The sequence below is a fragment of the Dendrobates tinctorius genome, unplaced genomic scaffold, assembly GCF_039654945.1.
Source record: "Dendrobates tinctorius isolate UK_male_01 unplaced genomic scaffold, ASM3965494v1 ptg000632l, whole genome shotgun sequence".
NCBI classification, from domain to species: domain Eukaryota; kingdom Metazoa; phylum Chordata; class Amphibia; order Anura; family Dendrobatidae; genus Dendrobates; species Dendrobates tinctorius.
The window spans coordinates 72944-90000 of NW_027362284.1; the positions used below are offsets into that span (position 1 = coordinate 72944).

Below are 17057 nucleotides of genomic sequence, written 5' to 3' on the forward strand. Positions count from 1 at the left end.
TGCATGATTTCTTTTTCTATCTGCCAACTAGTGAATTTGCTTTCTCGAAAAATGTGAGAAAAATTGAAACATCGCACATGAATGCAGGAAGATAGAAATTGTTCATTCTAAAACATGAATTTCAGATTGAACAAAAATATTTTGTTTCAGATTCTGAGTGGATTGGCAAGAAAAGAAAGACTTATGTGGCGATGACAGCCTATTGCAGGTTTTACTTTGCTTTAGCATGATGGTGCATGAAAAAGAAAACATCAACGTAAGGGCCAGTGGCGCAATGGATAACGCGTCTGACTACGGATCAGAAGATTGTAGGTTCGACTCCTACCTGGCTCGAGAATGTTGCCGTGATCGTATAGTGGTTAGTACTCTGCGTTGTGGCCGCAGCAACCCCGGTTTGAATCTGGGTCACGGCATCTTATAGATTCTGCACAAAGCATTAAATAAGCTGATTTTGGAAATTTTGCAATCAGTAAATAGGCAGCAAACTTCATCTTCTTCATCAATTCTTCTCTATGCATGCGATGGTTAATATTCAGTGATTCTACCTCCTCACAAAACTTAAGACAAACAGGAACTTCACAAATGACCATAACATTTATACAGAAATGTTTAGCCTCTCTTACAAGATATTCTTTTAAAGCAAAAACAATAGTAATTAGCAAGTGTGGCACTTCATCATCAAGTGTCATTTAACTCAATGCAAAAAACAGTGCCCACAGTTCTGTATTTTCCACGCAGATTTGCTGCAGTTTTAAATACACAGCATGTCACTGCTTTGTGCAGATTCTGCAGCGGTTTGGCACTTGCTCCATGACAGGTGTCAAACCACAGGGGAGAACCACAGGCTAATCCACAGATAAACCACATGTCTGTTGACAATGTTGACAAGTGGATTTAGACAAATCCATGTGGAAAATTCCACAGCAGAATTGGCAACATGAGCACACACCCTAAGCGTCTTTCTCTCCCTCTCTTGCCAACAGTAATTAGCAAGTTTGACACTTCATCATGCATTCGTGTACTCAGCAATGCTAGTTAGTCGACTGAGTAACAGGTGTCTCTCAGGCATCTTTCTCTCCCCCTCTCTCTCACCCTCTTCAAGGGTGGTGCACAAGTCTCTAACTCTATCTTTGAGGGTGGTGAACAAGTCTCACAATTTCCTTCTCACCCTCTGTGCAGGTGGTGCTCAACTCTCTCTCTCTCTCTCTCTCTCTCTCTCTTCATCGTCTTACTCTGGCACTCTCTCTCACCCTCTTCGAGGGTGGTGTGCAAGTCTCTACCTCTATCTTCGAGGGTGGCGAACAAGCCTCGCTATTTCTTTCTCACCCTCTTTGCAGGTGGTGCTTAGCTCTCACACTCTCATCACCCACTCTAAGCGCAATCGATCAACTCTTTTCAGCGGTCGATCATCACTAATCTACAATAAAATTCATCACCTTTATTATTTTTCTTTCCTTTTGACAACTTTTGTCTGCCAAGTAGTGATTTTGCTGGTTACTCTCAAGATAGTAATATTAGGTAAAAGGAAACTTTACATATAACTTGTAAATTGTTTCTTTTGCATGATTTCTTTTTCTATCTGCCAACTAGTGAATTTGCTTTCTCGAAAAATGTGAGAAAAATTGAAACATCGCACATGAATGCAGGAAGATAGAAATTGTTCATTCTAAAACATGAATTTCAGATTGAACAAAAATATTTTGTTTCAGATTCTGAGTGGATTGGCAAGAAAAGAAAGACTTATGTGGCGATGACAGCCTATTGCAGGTTTTACTTTGCTTTAGCATGATGGTGCATGAAAAAGAAAACATCAACGTAAGGGCTAGTGGCGCAATGGATAACGCGTCTGACTACGGATCAGAAGATTGTAGGTTCGACTCCTACCTGCCTCGAGAATGTTGCTGTGATCGTATAGTGGTTAGTACTCTGCGTTGTGGCAGCAGCAACCCCGGTTCAAATCTGGGTCACGGCATCTTATAGATTCTGCACAAAGCTTTAAATAAGTTGATTTTTGAAATTTTGCAATCAGTAAATAGGCAGCAAACTTCATCTTCTTCATCAATTCTTCTCTATGCATGCGATGGTTAATATTCAGTGATTCTACCTCCTCACAAAACTTAAGACAAACAGGAACTTCACAAATGACCATAACATTTATACAGAAATTTTTAGCCTCTCTTACAAGATATTCTTTTAAAGCAAAAACAATAGTAATTAGCAAGTGTGGCACTTCATCATCAAGTGTCATTTAACTCAATGCAAAAAACAGTGCCCACAGTTCTGCATTTTCCACGCAGATTTGCTGCAGTTTTAAATACACAGCATGTCACTTCTTTATGCAGATTCTGCAGCGGTTTGGCACCTGCTCCATGACAGGTGTCAAACCGCAGGGGAGAACCACAGGCTAATCCACAGATAAACCACATGTCTGTTGACAATGTTGACAAGTGGATTTAGACAAATCCATGCGGAAAATTCCACAGCAGAATTGGCAACATGAGCACACACCCTAAGCGTCTTTCTCTCCCTCTCTTGCCAACAGTAATTAGCAAGTTTGACACTTCATCATGCATTCGTGTACTCAGCAACGCTAGTTAGTCGACTGAGTAACAGGTGTCTCTCAGGCATTTTTCTCTCCCCCTCTCTCTCACCCTCTTCAAGGGTGGTGCACAAGTCTCTAACTCTATCTTTGAGGGTGGTGAACAAGTCTCACAATTTCCTTCTCACCCTCTGCGCAGGTGGTGCTCAACTCTCTCTCTCTCTCTCTCTCTCTCTCTCTCTCTCTCTCTCTCTCTCTCTCTCTCTCTCTCTCTCTTCCTACTCTCTCTCTCTCTCTCTCTTCCTACTCTGGCACTCTCTCTCACCCTCTTCGAGGGTGGTGTGCAAGTCTCTACCTCTATCTTCGAGGGTGGCGAACAAGCCACGCTATTTCTTTCTCACCCTCTTTGCAGGTGGTGCTTAGCTCTCACACTCTCATCACCCACTCTAAACGCAATCGATCATCTCTTTTCAGCGGTCGATCATCACTAATCTACAATAAAATTCATGACCTTTATTATTTTTCTTTCCTTTTGACAACTTTTGTCTGCCAAGTAGTGATTTTGCTGGTTACTCTCAAGATAGTAATATTAGGTAAAAGGAAACTTTACATATAACTTGTAAATTGTTTCTTTTGCATGATTTCTTCTTCTATCTGCCAACTAGTGAATTTGCTTTCTCGAAAAATGTGAGAAAAATTGAAACATCGCACATGAATGCAGGAAGATAGAAATTGTTCATTCTAAAACATGAATTTCAGATTGAACAAAAATATTTTGTTTCAGATTCTGAGTGGATTGCCAAGAAAAGAAAGACTTATGTGGCGATGACAGCCTATTGCAGGTTTTACTTTGAGTTTTACATTTAACTCAATGCAAAAAACAGTGCCCACAGTTCTGCATATTCCACGCAGATTTGCTGCAGTTTTAAATACACAGCATGTCACTTCTTTGTGCAGATTCTGCAGCGGTTTGGCACCTGCTCCATGACAGGTGTCAAACCGCAGGGGAGAACTACAGGCTAATCCACAGATAAACCACATGTCTGTTGACAATGTTGACAAGTGGATTTAGACAAATCCATGCGGAAAATTCCACAGCAGAATTGGCAACATGAGCACACACCCTAAGCGTCTTTCTCTCCCTCTCTTGCCAACAGTAATTAGCAAGTTTGACACTTCATCATGCATTCGTGTACTCAGCAACGCTAGTTAGTCGACTGAGTAACAGGTGTCTCTCAGGCATTTTTCTCTCCCCCTCTCTCTCACCCTCTTCAAGGGTGGTGCACAAGTCTCTAACTCTATCTTTGAGGGTGGTGAACAAGTCTCACAATTTCCTTCTCACCCTCTGTGCAGGTGGTGCTCAACTCTCTCTCTCTCTCTCTCTCTCTCTCTCTCTCTCTTTCTCTCTCTCTCTCTCTCTCTCTCTCGTCCTACTCTGGCACTCTCTCTCACCCTCTTCAAGGGTGGTGCACAAGTCTCTAACTCTATCTTTGAGGGTGGTAAACAAGTCTCACAATTTCCTTCTCACCCTCTGTGCAGGTGGTGCTCAACTCTCTCTCTCTCTCTCTCTCTCTCTCTTCATCGTCTTACTCTGGCACTCTCTCTCACCCTCTTCGAGGGTGGTGTGCAAGTCTCTACCTCTATCTTCGAGGGTGGCGAACAAGCCTCGCTATTTCTTTCTCACCCTCTTTGCAGGTGGTGCTTAGCTCTCACACTCTCATCACCCACTCTAAGCGCAATCGATCAACTCTTTTCAGCGGTCGATCATCACTAATCTACAATAAAATTCATCACCTTTATTATTTTTCTTTCCTTTTGACAACTTTTGTCTGCCAAGTAGTGATTTTGCTGGTTACTCTCAAGATAGTAATATTAGGTAAAAGGAAACTTTACATATAACTTGTAAATTGTTTCTTTTGCATGATTTCTTTTTCTATCTGCCAACTAGTGAATTTGCTTTCTCGAAAAATGTGAGAAAAATTGAAACATCGCACATGAATGCAGGAAGATAGAAATTGTTCATTCTAAAACATGAATTTCAGATTGAACAAAAATATTTTGTTTCAGATTCTGAGTGGATTGGCAAGAAAAGAAAGACTTATGTGGCGATGACAGCCTATTGCAGATTTTACTTTGCTTTAGCATGATGGTGCATGAAAAAGAAAACATCAACGTAAGGGCCAGTGGCGCAATGGATAACGCGTCTGACTACGGATAAGAAGATTGTAGGTTCGACTCCTACCTGGCTCGAGAATGTTGCCGTGATCGTATAGTGGTTAGTACTCTGCGTTGTGGCCGCAGCAACCCCGGTTTGAATCTGGGTCACGGCATCTTATAGATTCTGCACAAAGCATTAAATAAGCTGATTTTGGAAATTTTGCAATCAGTAAATAGGCAGCAAACTTCATCTTCTTCATCAATTCTTCTCTATGCATGCGATGGTTAATATTCAGTGATTCTACCTCCTCACAAAACTTAAGACAAACAGGAACTTCACAAATGACCATAACATTTATACAGAAATGTTTAGCCTCTCTTACAAGATATTCTTTTAAAGCAAAAACAATAGTAATTAGCAAGTGTGGCACTTCATCATCAAGTGTCATTTAACTCAATGCAAAAAACAGTGCCCACAGTTCTGTATTTTCCACGCAGATTTGCTGCAGTTTTAAATACACAGCATGTCACTGCTTTGTGCAGATTCTGCAGCGGTTTGGCACCTGCTCCATGACAGGTGTCAAACCACAGGGGAGAACCACAGGCTAATCCACAGATAAACCACATGTCTGTTGACAATGTTGACAAGTGGATTTAGACAAATCCATGTGGAAAATTCCACAGCAGAATTGGCAACATGAGCACACACCCTAAGCGTCTTTCTCTCCCTCTCTTGCCAACAGTAATTAGCAAGTTTGACACTTCATCATGCATTCGTGTACTCAGCAATGCTAGTTAGTCGACTGAGTAACAGGTGTCTCTCAGGCATCTTTCTCTCCCCCTCTCTCTCACCCTCTTCAAGGGTGGTGCACAAGTCTCTAACTCTATCTTTGAGGGTGGTGAACAAGTCTCACAATTTCCTTCTCACCCTCTGTGCAGGTGGTGCTCAACTCTCTCTCTCTCTCTCTCTCTCTCTCTCTTCATCGTCTTACTCTGGCACTCTCTCTCACCCTCTTCGAGGGTGGTGTGCAAGTCTCTACCTCTATCTTCGAGGGTGGCGAACAAGCCTCGCTATTTCTTTCTCACCCTCTTTGCAGGTGGTGCTTAGCTCTCACACTCTCATCACCCACTCTAAGCGCAATCGATCAACTCTTTTCAGCGGTCGATCATCACTAATCTACAATAAAATTCATCACCTTTATTATTTTTCTTTCCTTTTGACAACTTTTGTCTGCCAAGTAGTGATTTTGCTGGTTACTCTCAAGATAGTAATATTAGGTAAAAGGAAACTTTACATATAACTTGTAAATTGTTTCTTTTGCATGATTTCTTTTTCTATCTGCCAACTAGTGAATTTGCTTTCTCGAAAAATGTGAGAAAAATTGAAACATCGCACATGAATGCAGGAAGATAGAAATTGTTCATTCTAAAACATGAATTTCAGATTGAACAAAAATATTTTGTTTCAGATTCTGAGTGGATTGGCAAGAAAAGAAAGACTTATGTGGCGATGACAGCCTATTGCAGGTTTTACTTTGCTTTAGCATGATGGTGCATGAAAAAGAAAACATCAACGTAAGGGCTAGTGGCGCAATGGATAACGCGTCTGACTACGGATCAGAAGATTGTAGGTTCGACTCCTACCTGCCTCGAGAATGTTGCTGTGATCGTATAGTGGTTAGTACTCTGCGTTGTGGCAGCAGCAACCCCGGTTCAAATCTGGGTCACGGCATCTTATAGATTCTGCACAAAGCTTTAAATAAGTTGATTTTTGAAATTTTGCAATCAGTAAATAGGCAGCAAACTTCATCTTCTTCATCAATTCTTCTCTATGCATGCGATGGTTAATATTCAGTGATTCTACCTCCTCACAAAACTTAAGACAAACAGGAACTTCACAAATGACCATAACATTTATACAGAAATTTTTAGCCTCTCTTACAAGATATTCTTTTAAAGCAAAAACAATAGTAATTAGCAAGTGTGGCACTTCATCATCAAGTGTCATTTAACTCAATGCAAAAAACAGTGCCCACAGTTCTGCATTTTCCACGCAGATTTGCTGCAGTTTTAAATACACAGCATGTCACTTCTTTATGCAGATTCTGCAGCGGTTTGGCACCTGCTCCATGACAGGTGTCAAACCGCAGGGGAGAACCACAGGCTAATCCACAAATAAACCACATGTCTGTTGACAATGTTGACAAGTGGATTTAGACAAATCCATGCGGAAAATTCCACAGCAGAATTGGCAACATGAGCACACACCCTAAGCGTCTTTCTCTCCCTCTCTTGCCAACAGTAATTAGCAAGTTTGACACTTCATCATGCATTCGTGTACTCAGCAACGCTAGTTAGTCGACTGAGTAACAGGTGTCTCTCAGGCATTTTTCTCTCCCCCTCTCTCTCACCCTCTTCAAGGGTGGTGCACAAGTCTCTAACTCTATCTTTGAGGGTGGTGAACAAGTCTCACAATTTCCTTCTCACCCTCTGTGCAGGTGGTGCTCAACTCTCTCTCTCTCTCTCTCTCTCTCTCTCTCTCTGTCTCTCTCTCTCTCTCTCTCTCTTCCTACTCTGGCACTCTCTCTCACCCTCTTCGAGGGTGGTGTGCAAGTCTCTACCTCTATCTTCGAGGGTGGCGAACAAGCCACGCTATTTCTTTCTCACCCTCTTTGCAGGTGGTGCTTAGCTCTCACACTCTCATCACCCACTCTAAACGCAATCGATCATCTCTTTTCAGCGGTCGATCATCACTAATCTACAATAAAATTCATGACCTTTATTATTTTTCTTTCCTTTTGACAACTTTTGTCTGCCAAGTAGTGATTTTGCTGGTTACTCTCAAGATAGTAATATTAGGTAAAAGGAAACTTTACATATAACTTGTAAATTGTTTCTTTTGCATGATTTCTTCTTCTATCTGCCAACTAGTGAATTTGCTTTCTCGAAAAATGTGAGAAAAATTGAAACATCGCACATGAATGCAGGAAGATAGAAATTGTTCATTCTAAAACATGAATTTCAGATTGAACAAAAATATTTTGTTTCAGATTCTGAGTGGATTGCCAAGAAAAGAAAGACTTATGTGGCGATGACAGCCTATTGCAGGTTTTACTTTGAGTTTTACATTTAACTCAATGCAAAAAACAGTGCCCACAGTTCTGCATATTCCACGCAGATTTGCTGCAGTTTTAAATACACAGCATGTCACTTCTTTGTGCAGATTCTGCAGCGGTTTGGCACCTGCTCCATGACAGGTGTCAAACCGCAGGGGAGAACTACAGGCTAATCCACAGATAAACCACATGTCTGTTGACAATGTTGACAAGTGGATTTAGACAAATCCATGCGGAAAATTCCACAGCAGAATTGGCAACATGAGCACACACCCTAAGCGTCTTTCTCTCCCTCTCTTGCCAACAGTAATTAGCAAGTTTGACACTTCATCATGCATTCGTGTACTCAGCAACGCTAGTTAGTCGACTGAGTAACAGGTGTCTCTCAGGCATTTTTCTCTCCCCCTCTCTCTCACCCTCTTCAAGGGTGGTGCACAAGTCTCTAACTCTATCTTTGAGGGTGGTGAACAAGTCTCACAATTTCCTTCTCACCCTCTGTGCAGGTGGTGCTCAACTCTCTCTCTCTCTCTCTCTCTCTCTCTCTCTCTCTTTCTCTCTCTCTCTCTCTCTCTCTCTCTCTCGTCCTACTCTGGCACTCTCTCTCACCCTCTTCAAGGGTGGTGCACAAGTCTCTAACTCTATCTTTGAGGGTGGTAAACAAGTCTCACAATTTCCTTCTCACCCTCTGTGCAGGTGGTGCTCAACTCTCTCTCTCTCTCTCTCTCTCTCTTCATCGTCTTACTCTGGCACTCTCTCTCACCCTCTTCGAGGGTGGTGTGCAAGTCTCTACCTCTATCTTCGAGGGTGGCGAACAAGCCTCGCTATTTCTTTCTCACCCTCTTTGCAGGTGGTGCTTAGCTCTCACACTCTCATCACCCACTCTAAGCGCAATCGATCAACTCTTTTCAGCGGTCGATCATCACTAATCTACAATAAAATTCATCACCTTTATTATTTTTCTTTCCTTTTGACAACTTTTGTCTGCCAAGTAGTGATTTTGCTGGTTACTCTCAAGATAGTAATATTAGGTAAAAGGAAACTTTACATATAACTTGTAAATTGTTTCTTTTGCATGATTTCTTTTTCTATCTGCCAACTAGTGAATTTGCTTTCTCGAAAAATGTGAGAAAAATTGAAACATCGCACATGAATGCAGGAAGATAGAAATTGTTCATTCTAAAACATGAATTTCAGATTGAACAAAAATATTTTGTTTCAGATTCTGAGTGGATTGGCAAGAAAAGAAAGACTTATGTGGCGATGACAGCCTATTGCAGGTTTTACTTTGCTTTAGCATGATGGTGCATGAAAAAGAAAACATCAACGTAAGGGCCAGTGGCGCAATGGATAACGCGTCTGACTACGGATCAGAAGATTGTAGGTTCGACTCCTACCTGGCTCGAGAATGTTGCCGTGATCGTATAGTGGTTAGTACTCTGCGTTGTGGCCGCAGCAACCCCGGTTTGAATCTGGGTCACGGCATCTTATAGATTCTGCACAAAGCATTAAATAAGCTGATTTTGGAAATTTTGCAATCAGTAAATAGGCAGCAAACTTCATCTTCTTCATCAATTCTTCTCTATGCATGCGATGGTTAATATTCAGTGATTCTACCTCCTCACAAAACTTAAGACAAACAGGAACTTCACAAATGACCATAACATTTATACAGAAATGTTTAGCCTCTCTTACAAGATATTCTTTTAAAGCAAAAACAATAGTAATTAGCAAGTGTGGCACTTCATCATCAAGTGTCATTTAACTCAATGCAAAAAACAGTGCCCACAGTTCTGTATTTTCCACGCAGATTTGCTGCAGTTTTAAATACACAGCATGTCACTGCTTTGTGCAGATTCTGCAGCGGTTTGGCACCTGCTCCATGACAGGTGTCAAACCACAGGGGAGAACCACAGGCTAATCCACAGATAAACCACATGTCTGTTGACAATGTTGACAAGTGGATTTAGACAAATCCATGTGGAAAATTCCACAGCAGAATTGGCAACATGAGCACACACCCTAAGCGTCTTTCTCTCCCTCTCTTGCCAACAGTAATTAGCAAGTTTGACACTTCATCATGCATTCGTGTACTCAGCAATGCTAGTTAGTCGACTGAGTAACAGGTGTCTCTCAGGCATCTTTCTCTCCCCCTCTCTCTCACCCTCTTCAAGGGTGGTGCACAAGTCTCTAACTCTATCTTTGAGGGTGGTGAACAAGTCTCACAATTTCCTTCTCACCCTCTGTGCAGGTGGTGCTCAACTCTCTCTCTCTCTCTCTCTCTCTCTCTCTTCATCGTCTTACTCTGGCACTCTCTCTCACCCTCTTCGAGGGTGGTGTGCAAGTCTCTACCTCTATCTTCGAGGGTGGCGAACAAGCCTCGCTATTTCTTTCTCACCCTCTTTGCAGGTGGTGCTTAGCTCTCACACTCTCATCACCCACTCTAAGCGCAATCGATCAACTCTTTTCAGCGGTCGATCATCACTAATCTACAATAAAATTCATCACCTTTATTATTTTTCTTTCCTTTTGACAACTTTTGTCTGCCAAGTAGTGATTTTGCTGGTTACTCTCAAGATAGTAATATTAGGTAAAAGGAAACTTTACATATAACTTGTAAATTGTTTCTTTTGCATGATTTCTTTTTCTATCTGCCAACTAGTGAATTTGCTTTCTCGAAAAATGTGAGAAAAATTGAAACATCGCACATGAATGCAGGAAGATAGAAATTGTTCATTCTAAAACATGAATTTCAGATTGAACAAAAATATTTTGTTTCAGATTCTGAGTGGATTGGCAAGAAAAGAAAGACTTATGTGGCGATGACAGCCTATTGCAGGTTTTACTTTGCTTTAGCATGATGGTGCATGAAAAAGAAAACATCAACGTAAGGGCTAGTGGCGCAATGGATAACGCGTCTGACTACGGATCAGAAGATTGTAGGTTCGACTCCTACCTGCCTCGAGAATGTTGCTGTGATCGTATAGTGGTTAGTACTCTGCGTTGTGGCAGCAGCAACCCCGGTTCAAATCTGGGTCACGGCATCTTATAGATTCTGCACAAAGCTTTAAATAAGTTGATTTTTGAAATTTTGCAATCAGTAAATAGGCAGCAAACTTCATCTTCTTCATCAATTCTTCTCTATGCATGCGATGGTTAATATTCAGTGATTCTACCTCCTCACAAAACTTAAGACAAACAGGAACTTCACAAATGACCATAACATTTATACAGAAATTTTTAGCCTCTCTTACAAGATATTCTTTTAAAGCAAAAACAATAGTAATTAGCAAGTGTGGCACTTCATCATCAAGTGTCATTTAACTCAATGCAAAAAACAGTGCCCACAGTTCTGCATTTTCCACGCAGATTTGCTGCAGTTTTAAATACACAGCATGTCACTTCTTTATGCAGATTCTGCAGCGGTTTGGCACCTGCTCCATGACAGGTGTCAAACCGCAGGGGAGAACCACAGGCTAATCCACAGATAAACCACATGTCTGTTGACAATGTTGACAAGTGGATTTAGACAAATACATGCGGAAAATTCCACAGCAGAATTGGCAACATGAGCACACACCCTAAGCGTCTTTCTCTCCCTCTCTTGCCAACAGTAATTAGCAAGTTTGACACTTCATCATGCATTCGTGTACTCAGCAACGCTAGTTAGTCGACTGAGTAACAGGTGTCTCTCAGGCATTTTTCTCTCCCCCTCTCTCTCACCCTCTTCAAGGGTGGTGCACAAGTCTCTAACTCTATCTTTGAGGGTGGTGAACAAGTCTCACAATTTCCTTCTCACCCTCTGCGCAGGTGGTGCTCAACTCTCTCTCTCTCTCTCTCTCTCTCTCTCTCTCTCTCTCTCTCTCTCTCTCTCTCTCTCTCTCTCTCTCTCTCTCTCTCTCTCTTCCTACTCTCTCTCTCTCTCTCTCTTCCTACTCTGGCACTCTCTCTCACCCTCTTCGAGGGTGGTGTGCAAGTCTCTACCTCTATCTTCGAGGGTGGCGAACAAGCCACGCTATTTCTTTCTCACCCTCTTTGCAGGTGGTGCTTAGCTCTCACACTCTCATCACCCACTCTAAACGCAATCGATCATCTCTTTTCAGCGGTCGATCATCACTAATCTACAATAAAATTCATGACCTTTATTATTTTTCTTTCCTTTTGACAACTTTTGTCTGCCAAGTAGTGATTTTGCTGGTTACTCTCAAGATAGTAATATTAGGTAAAAGGAAACTTTACATATAACTTGTAAATTGTTTCTTTTGCATGATTTCTTCTTCTATCTGCCAACTAGTGAATTTGCTTTCTCGAAAAATGTGAGAAAAATTGAAACATCGCACATGAATGCAGGAAGATAGAAATTGTTCATTCTAAAACATGAATTTCAGATTGAACAAAAATATTTTGTTTCAGATTCTGAGTGGATTGCCAAGAAAAGAAAGACTTATGTGGCGATGACAGCCTATTGCAGGTTTTACTTTGAGTTTTACATTTAACTCAATGCAAAAAACAGTGCCCACAGTTCTGCATATTCCACGCAGATTTGCTGCAGTTTTAAATACACAGCATGTCACTTCTTTGTGCAGATTCTGCAGCGGTTTGGCACCTGCTCCATGACAGGTGTCAAACCGCAGGGGAGAACTACAGGCTAATCCACAGATAAACCACATGTCTGTTGACAATGTTGACAAGTGGATTTAGACAAATCCATGCGGAAAATTCCACAGCAGAATTGGCAACATGAGCACACACCCTAAGCGTCTTTCTCTCCCTCTCTTGCCAACAGTAATTAGCAAGTTTGACACTTCATCATGCATTCGTGTACTCAGCAACGCTAGTTAGTCGACTGAGTAACAGGTGTCTCTCAGGCATTTTTCTCTCCCCCTCTCTCTCACCCTCTTCAAGGGTGGTGCACAAGTCTCTAACTCTATCTTTGAGGGTGGTGAACAAGTCTCACAATTTCCTTCTCACCCTCTGTGCAGGTGGTGCTCAACTCTCTCTCTCTCTCTCTCTCTCTCTCTCTCTCTCTCTCTCTCTCTTTCTCTCTCTCTCTCTCTCTCTCTCTCGTCCTACTCTGGCACTCTCTCTCACCCTCTTCAAGGGTGGTGCACAAGTCTCTAACTCTATCTTTGAGGGTGGTAAACAAGTCTCACAATTTCCTTCTCACCCTCTGTGCAGGTGGTGCTCAACTCTCTCTCTCTCTCTCTCTCTCTCTCTTCATCGTCTTACTCTGGCACTCTCTCTCACCCTCTTCGAGGGTGGTGTGCAAGTCTCTACCTCTATCTTCGAGGGTGGCGAACAAGCCTCGCTATTTCTTTCTCACCCTCTTTGCAGGTGGTGCTTAGCTCTCACACTCTCATCACCCACTCTAAGCGCAATCGATCAACTCTTTTCAGCGGTCGATCATCACTAATCTACAATAAAATTCATCACCTTTATTATTTTTCTTTCCTTTTGACAACTTTTGTCTGCCAAGTAGTGATTTTGCTGGTTACTCTCAAGATAGTAATATTAGGTAAAAGGAAACTTTACATATAACTTGTAAATTGTTTCTTTTGCATGATTTCTTTTTCTATCTGCCAACTAGTGAATTTGCTTTCTCGAAAAATGTGAGAAAAATTGAAACATCGCACATGAATGCAGGAAGATAGAAATTGTTCATTCTAAAACATGAATTTCAGATTGAACAAAAATATTTTGTTTCAGATTCTGAGTGGATTGGCAAGAAAAGAAAGACTTATGTGGCGATGACAGCCTATTGCAGATTTTACTTTGCTTTAGCATGATGGTGCATGAAAAAGAAAACATCAACGTAAGGGCCAGTGGCGCAATGGATAACGCGTCTGACTACGGATAAGAAGATTGTAGGTTCGACTCCTACCTGGCTCGAGAATGTTGCCGTGATCGTATAGTGGTTAGTACTCTGCGTTGTGGCCGCAGCAACCCCGGTTTGAATCTGGGTCACGGCATCTTATAGATTCTGCACAAAGCATTAAATAAGCTGATTTTGGAAATTTTGCAATCAGTAAATAGGCAGCAAACTTCATCTTCTTCATCAATTCTTCTCTATGCATGCGATGGTTAATATTCAGTGATTCTACCTCCTCACAAAACTTAAGACAAACAGGAACTTCACAAATGACCATAACATTTATACAGAAATGTTTAGCCTCTCTTACAAGATATTCTTTTAAAGCAAAAACAATAGTAATTAGCAAGTGTGGCACTTCATCATCAAGTGTCATTTAACTCAATGCAAAAAACAGTGCCCACAGTTCTGTATTTTCCACGCAGATTTGCTGCAGTTTTAAATACACAGCATGTCACTGCTTTGTGCAGATTCTGCAGCGGTTTGGCACCTGCTCCATGACAGGTGTCAAACCACAGGGGAGAACCACAGGCTAATCCACAGATAAACCACATGTCTGTTGACAATGTTGACAAGTGGATTTAGACAAATCCATGTGGAAAATTCCACAGCAGAATTGGCAACATGAGCACACACCCTAAGCGTCTTTCTCTCCCTCTCTTGCCAACAGTAATTAGCAAGTTTGACACTTCATCATGCATTCGTGTACTCAGCAATGCTAGTTAGTCGACTGAGTAACAGGTGTCTCTCAGGCATCTTTCTCTCCCCCTCTCTCTCACCCTCTTCAAGGGTGGTGCACAAGTCTCTAACTCTATCTTTGAGGGTGGTGAACAAGTCTCACAATTTCCTTCTCACCCTCTGTGCAGGTGGTGCTCAACTCTCTCTCTCTCTCTCTCTCTCTCTCTCTTCATCGTCTTACTCTGGCACTCTCTCTCACCCTCTTCGAGGGTGGTGTGCAAGTCTCTACCTCTATCTTCGAGGGTGGCGAACAAGCCTCGCTATTTCTTTCTCACCCTCTTTGCAGGTGGTGCTTAGCTCTCACACTCTCATCACCCACTCTAAGCGCAATCGATCAACTCTTTTCAGCGGTCGATCATCACTAATCTACAATAAAATTCATCACCTTTATTATTTTTCTTTCCTTTTGACAACTTTTGTCTGCCAAGTAGTGATTTTGCTGGTTACTCTCAAGATAGTAATATTAGGTAAAAGGAAACTTTACATATAACTTGTAAATTGTTTCTTTTGCATGATTTCTTTTTCTATCTGCCAACTAGTGAATTTGCTTTCTCGAAAAATGTGAGAAAAATTGAAACATCGCACATGAATGCAGGAAGATAGAAATTGTTCATTCTAAAACATGAATTTCAGATTGAACAAAAATATTTTGTTTCAGATTCTGAGTGGATTGGCAAGAAAAGAAAGACTTATGTGGCGATGACAGCCTATTGCAGGTTTTACTTTGCTTTAGCATGATGGTGCATGAAAAAGAAAACATCAACGTAAGGGCTAGTGGCGCAATGGATAACGCGTCTGACTACGGATCAGAAGATTGTAGGTTCGACTCCTACCTGCCTCGAGAATGTTGCTGTGATCGTATAGTGGTTAGTACTCTGCGTTGTGGCAGCAGCAACCCCGGTTCAAATCTGGGTCACGGCATCTTATAGATTCTGCACAAAGCTTTAAATAAGTTGATTTTTGAAATTTTGCAATCAGTAAATAGGCAGCAAACTTCATCTTCTTCATCAATTCTTCTCTATGCATGCGATGGTTAATATTCAGTGATTCTACCTCCTCACAAAACTTAAGACAAACAGGAACTTCACAAATGACCATAACATTTATACAGAAATTTTTAGCCTCTCTTACAAGATATTCTTTTAAAGCAAAAACAATAGTAATTAGCAAGTGTGGCACTTCATCATCAAGTGTCATTTAACTCAATGCAAAAAACAGTGCCCACAGTTCTGCATTTTCCACGCAGATTTGCTGCAGTTTTAAATACACAGCATGTCACTTCTTTATGCAGATTCTGCAGCGGTTTGGCACCTGCTCCATGACAGGTGTCAAACCGCAGGGGAGAACCACAGGCTAATCCACAAATAAACCACATGTCTGTTGACAATGTTGACAAGTGGATTTAGACAAATCCATGCGGAAAATTCCACAGCAGAATTGGCAACATGAGCACACACCCTAAGCGTCTTTCTCTCCCTCTCTTGCCAACAGTAATTAGCAAGTTTGACACTTCATCATGCATTCGTGTACTCAGCAACGCTAGTTAGTCGACTGAGTAACAGGTGTCTCTCAGGCATTTTTCTCTCCCCCTCTCTCTCACCCTCTTCAAGGGTGGTGCACAAGTCTCTAACTCTATCTTTGAGGGTGGTGAACAAGTCTCACAATTTCCTTCTCACCCTCTGTGCAGGTGGTGCTCAACTCTCTCTCTCTCTCTCTCTCTCTCTCTCTCTCTCTCTCTCTCTTCCTACTCTGGCACTCTCTCTCACCCTCTTCGAGGGTGGTGTGCAAGTCTCTACCTCTATCTTCGAGGGTGGCGAACAAGCCACGCTATTTCTTTCTCACCCTCTTTGCAGGTGGTGCTTAGCTCTCACACTCTCATCACCCACTCTAAACGCAATCGATCATCTCTTTTCAGCGGTCGATCATCACTAATCTACAATAAAATTCATGACCTTTATTATTTTTCTTTCCTTTTGACAACTTTTGTCTGCCAAGTAGTGATTTTGCTGGTTACTCTCAAGATAGTAATATTAGGTAAAAGGAAACTTTACATATAACTTGTAAATTGTTTCTTTTGCATGATTTCTTCTTCTATCTGCCAACTAGTGAATTTGCTTTCTCGAAAAATGTGAGAAAAATTGAAACATCGCACATGAATGCAGGAAGATAGAAATTGTTCATTCTAAAACATGAATTTCAGATTGAACAAAAATATTTTGTTTCAGATTCTGAGTGGATTGCCAAGAAAAGAAAGACTTATGTGGCGATGACAGCCTATTGCAGGTTTTACTTTGAGTTTTACATTTAACTCAATGCAAAAAACAGTGCCCACAGTTCTGCATATTCCACGCAGATTTGCTGCAGTTTTAAATACACAGCATGTCACTTCTTTGTGCAGATTCTGCAGCGGTTTGGCACCTGCTCCATGACAGGTGTCAAACCGCAGGGGAGAACTACAGGCTAATCCACAGATAAACCACATGTCTGTTGACAATGTTGACAAGTGGATTTAGACAAATCCATGCGGAAAATTCCACAGCAGAATTGGCAACATGAGCACACACCCTAAGCGTCTTTCTCTCCCTCTCTTGCCAACAGTAATTAGCAAGTTTGACACTTCATCATGCATTCGTGTACTCAG

At 41.6% G+C, this 17057-nt stretch overlaps 8 non-coding genes across 8 annotated transcripts; all 8 read left to right on the top strand.

Moving 5' to 3' along the window:
- The first annotated feature begins 260 nt into the window (after positions 1 to 260).
- Positions 261 to 333, top strand: TRNAR-ACG (transfer RNA arginine (anticodon ACG)). Its single transcript has one exon. It is a non-coding gene; the product is annotated as a tRNA-Arg (tRNA).
- Positions 334 to 1819: 1486 nt separating this feature from the next.
- TRNAR-ACG (transfer RNA arginine (anticodon ACG)) lies at positions 1820 to 1892 on the top strand. Its single transcript has one exon. It is a non-coding gene; the product is annotated as a tRNA-Arg (tRNA).
- A 2824-nt stretch (positions 1893 to 4716) lies between these two features.
- Positions 4717 to 4789, top strand: TRNAR-ACG (transfer RNA arginine (anticodon ACG)). Its single transcript has one exon. It is a non-coding gene; the product is annotated as a tRNA-Arg (tRNA).
- Positions 4790 to 6275: 1486 nt separating this feature from the next.
- On the top strand, positions 6276 to 6348 carry TRNAR-ACG (transfer RNA arginine (anticodon ACG)). Its single transcript has one exon. It is a non-coding gene; the product is annotated as a tRNA-Arg (tRNA).
- A 2793-nt stretch (positions 6349 to 9141) lies between these two features.
- On the top strand, positions 9142 to 9214 carry TRNAR-ACG (transfer RNA arginine (anticodon ACG)). The gene has a single exon. It is a non-coding gene; the product is annotated as a tRNA-Arg (tRNA).
- Positions 9215 to 10700: 1486 nt separating this feature from the next.
- TRNAR-ACG (transfer RNA arginine (anticodon ACG)) lies at positions 10701 to 10773 on the top strand. Its single transcript has one exon. It is a non-coding gene; the product is annotated as a tRNA-Arg (tRNA).
- A 2852-nt stretch (positions 10774 to 13625) lies between these two features.
- On the top strand, positions 13626 to 13698 carry TRNAR-ACG (transfer RNA arginine (anticodon ACG)). The gene has a single exon. It is a non-coding gene; the product is annotated as a tRNA-Arg (tRNA).
- Positions 13699 to 15184: 1486 nt separating this feature from the next.
- On the top strand, positions 15185 to 15257 carry TRNAR-ACG (transfer RNA arginine (anticodon ACG)). Its single transcript has one exon. It is a non-coding gene; the product is annotated as a tRNA-Arg (tRNA).
- The last annotated feature ends 1800 nt before the right edge of the window (positions 15258 to 17057 follow it).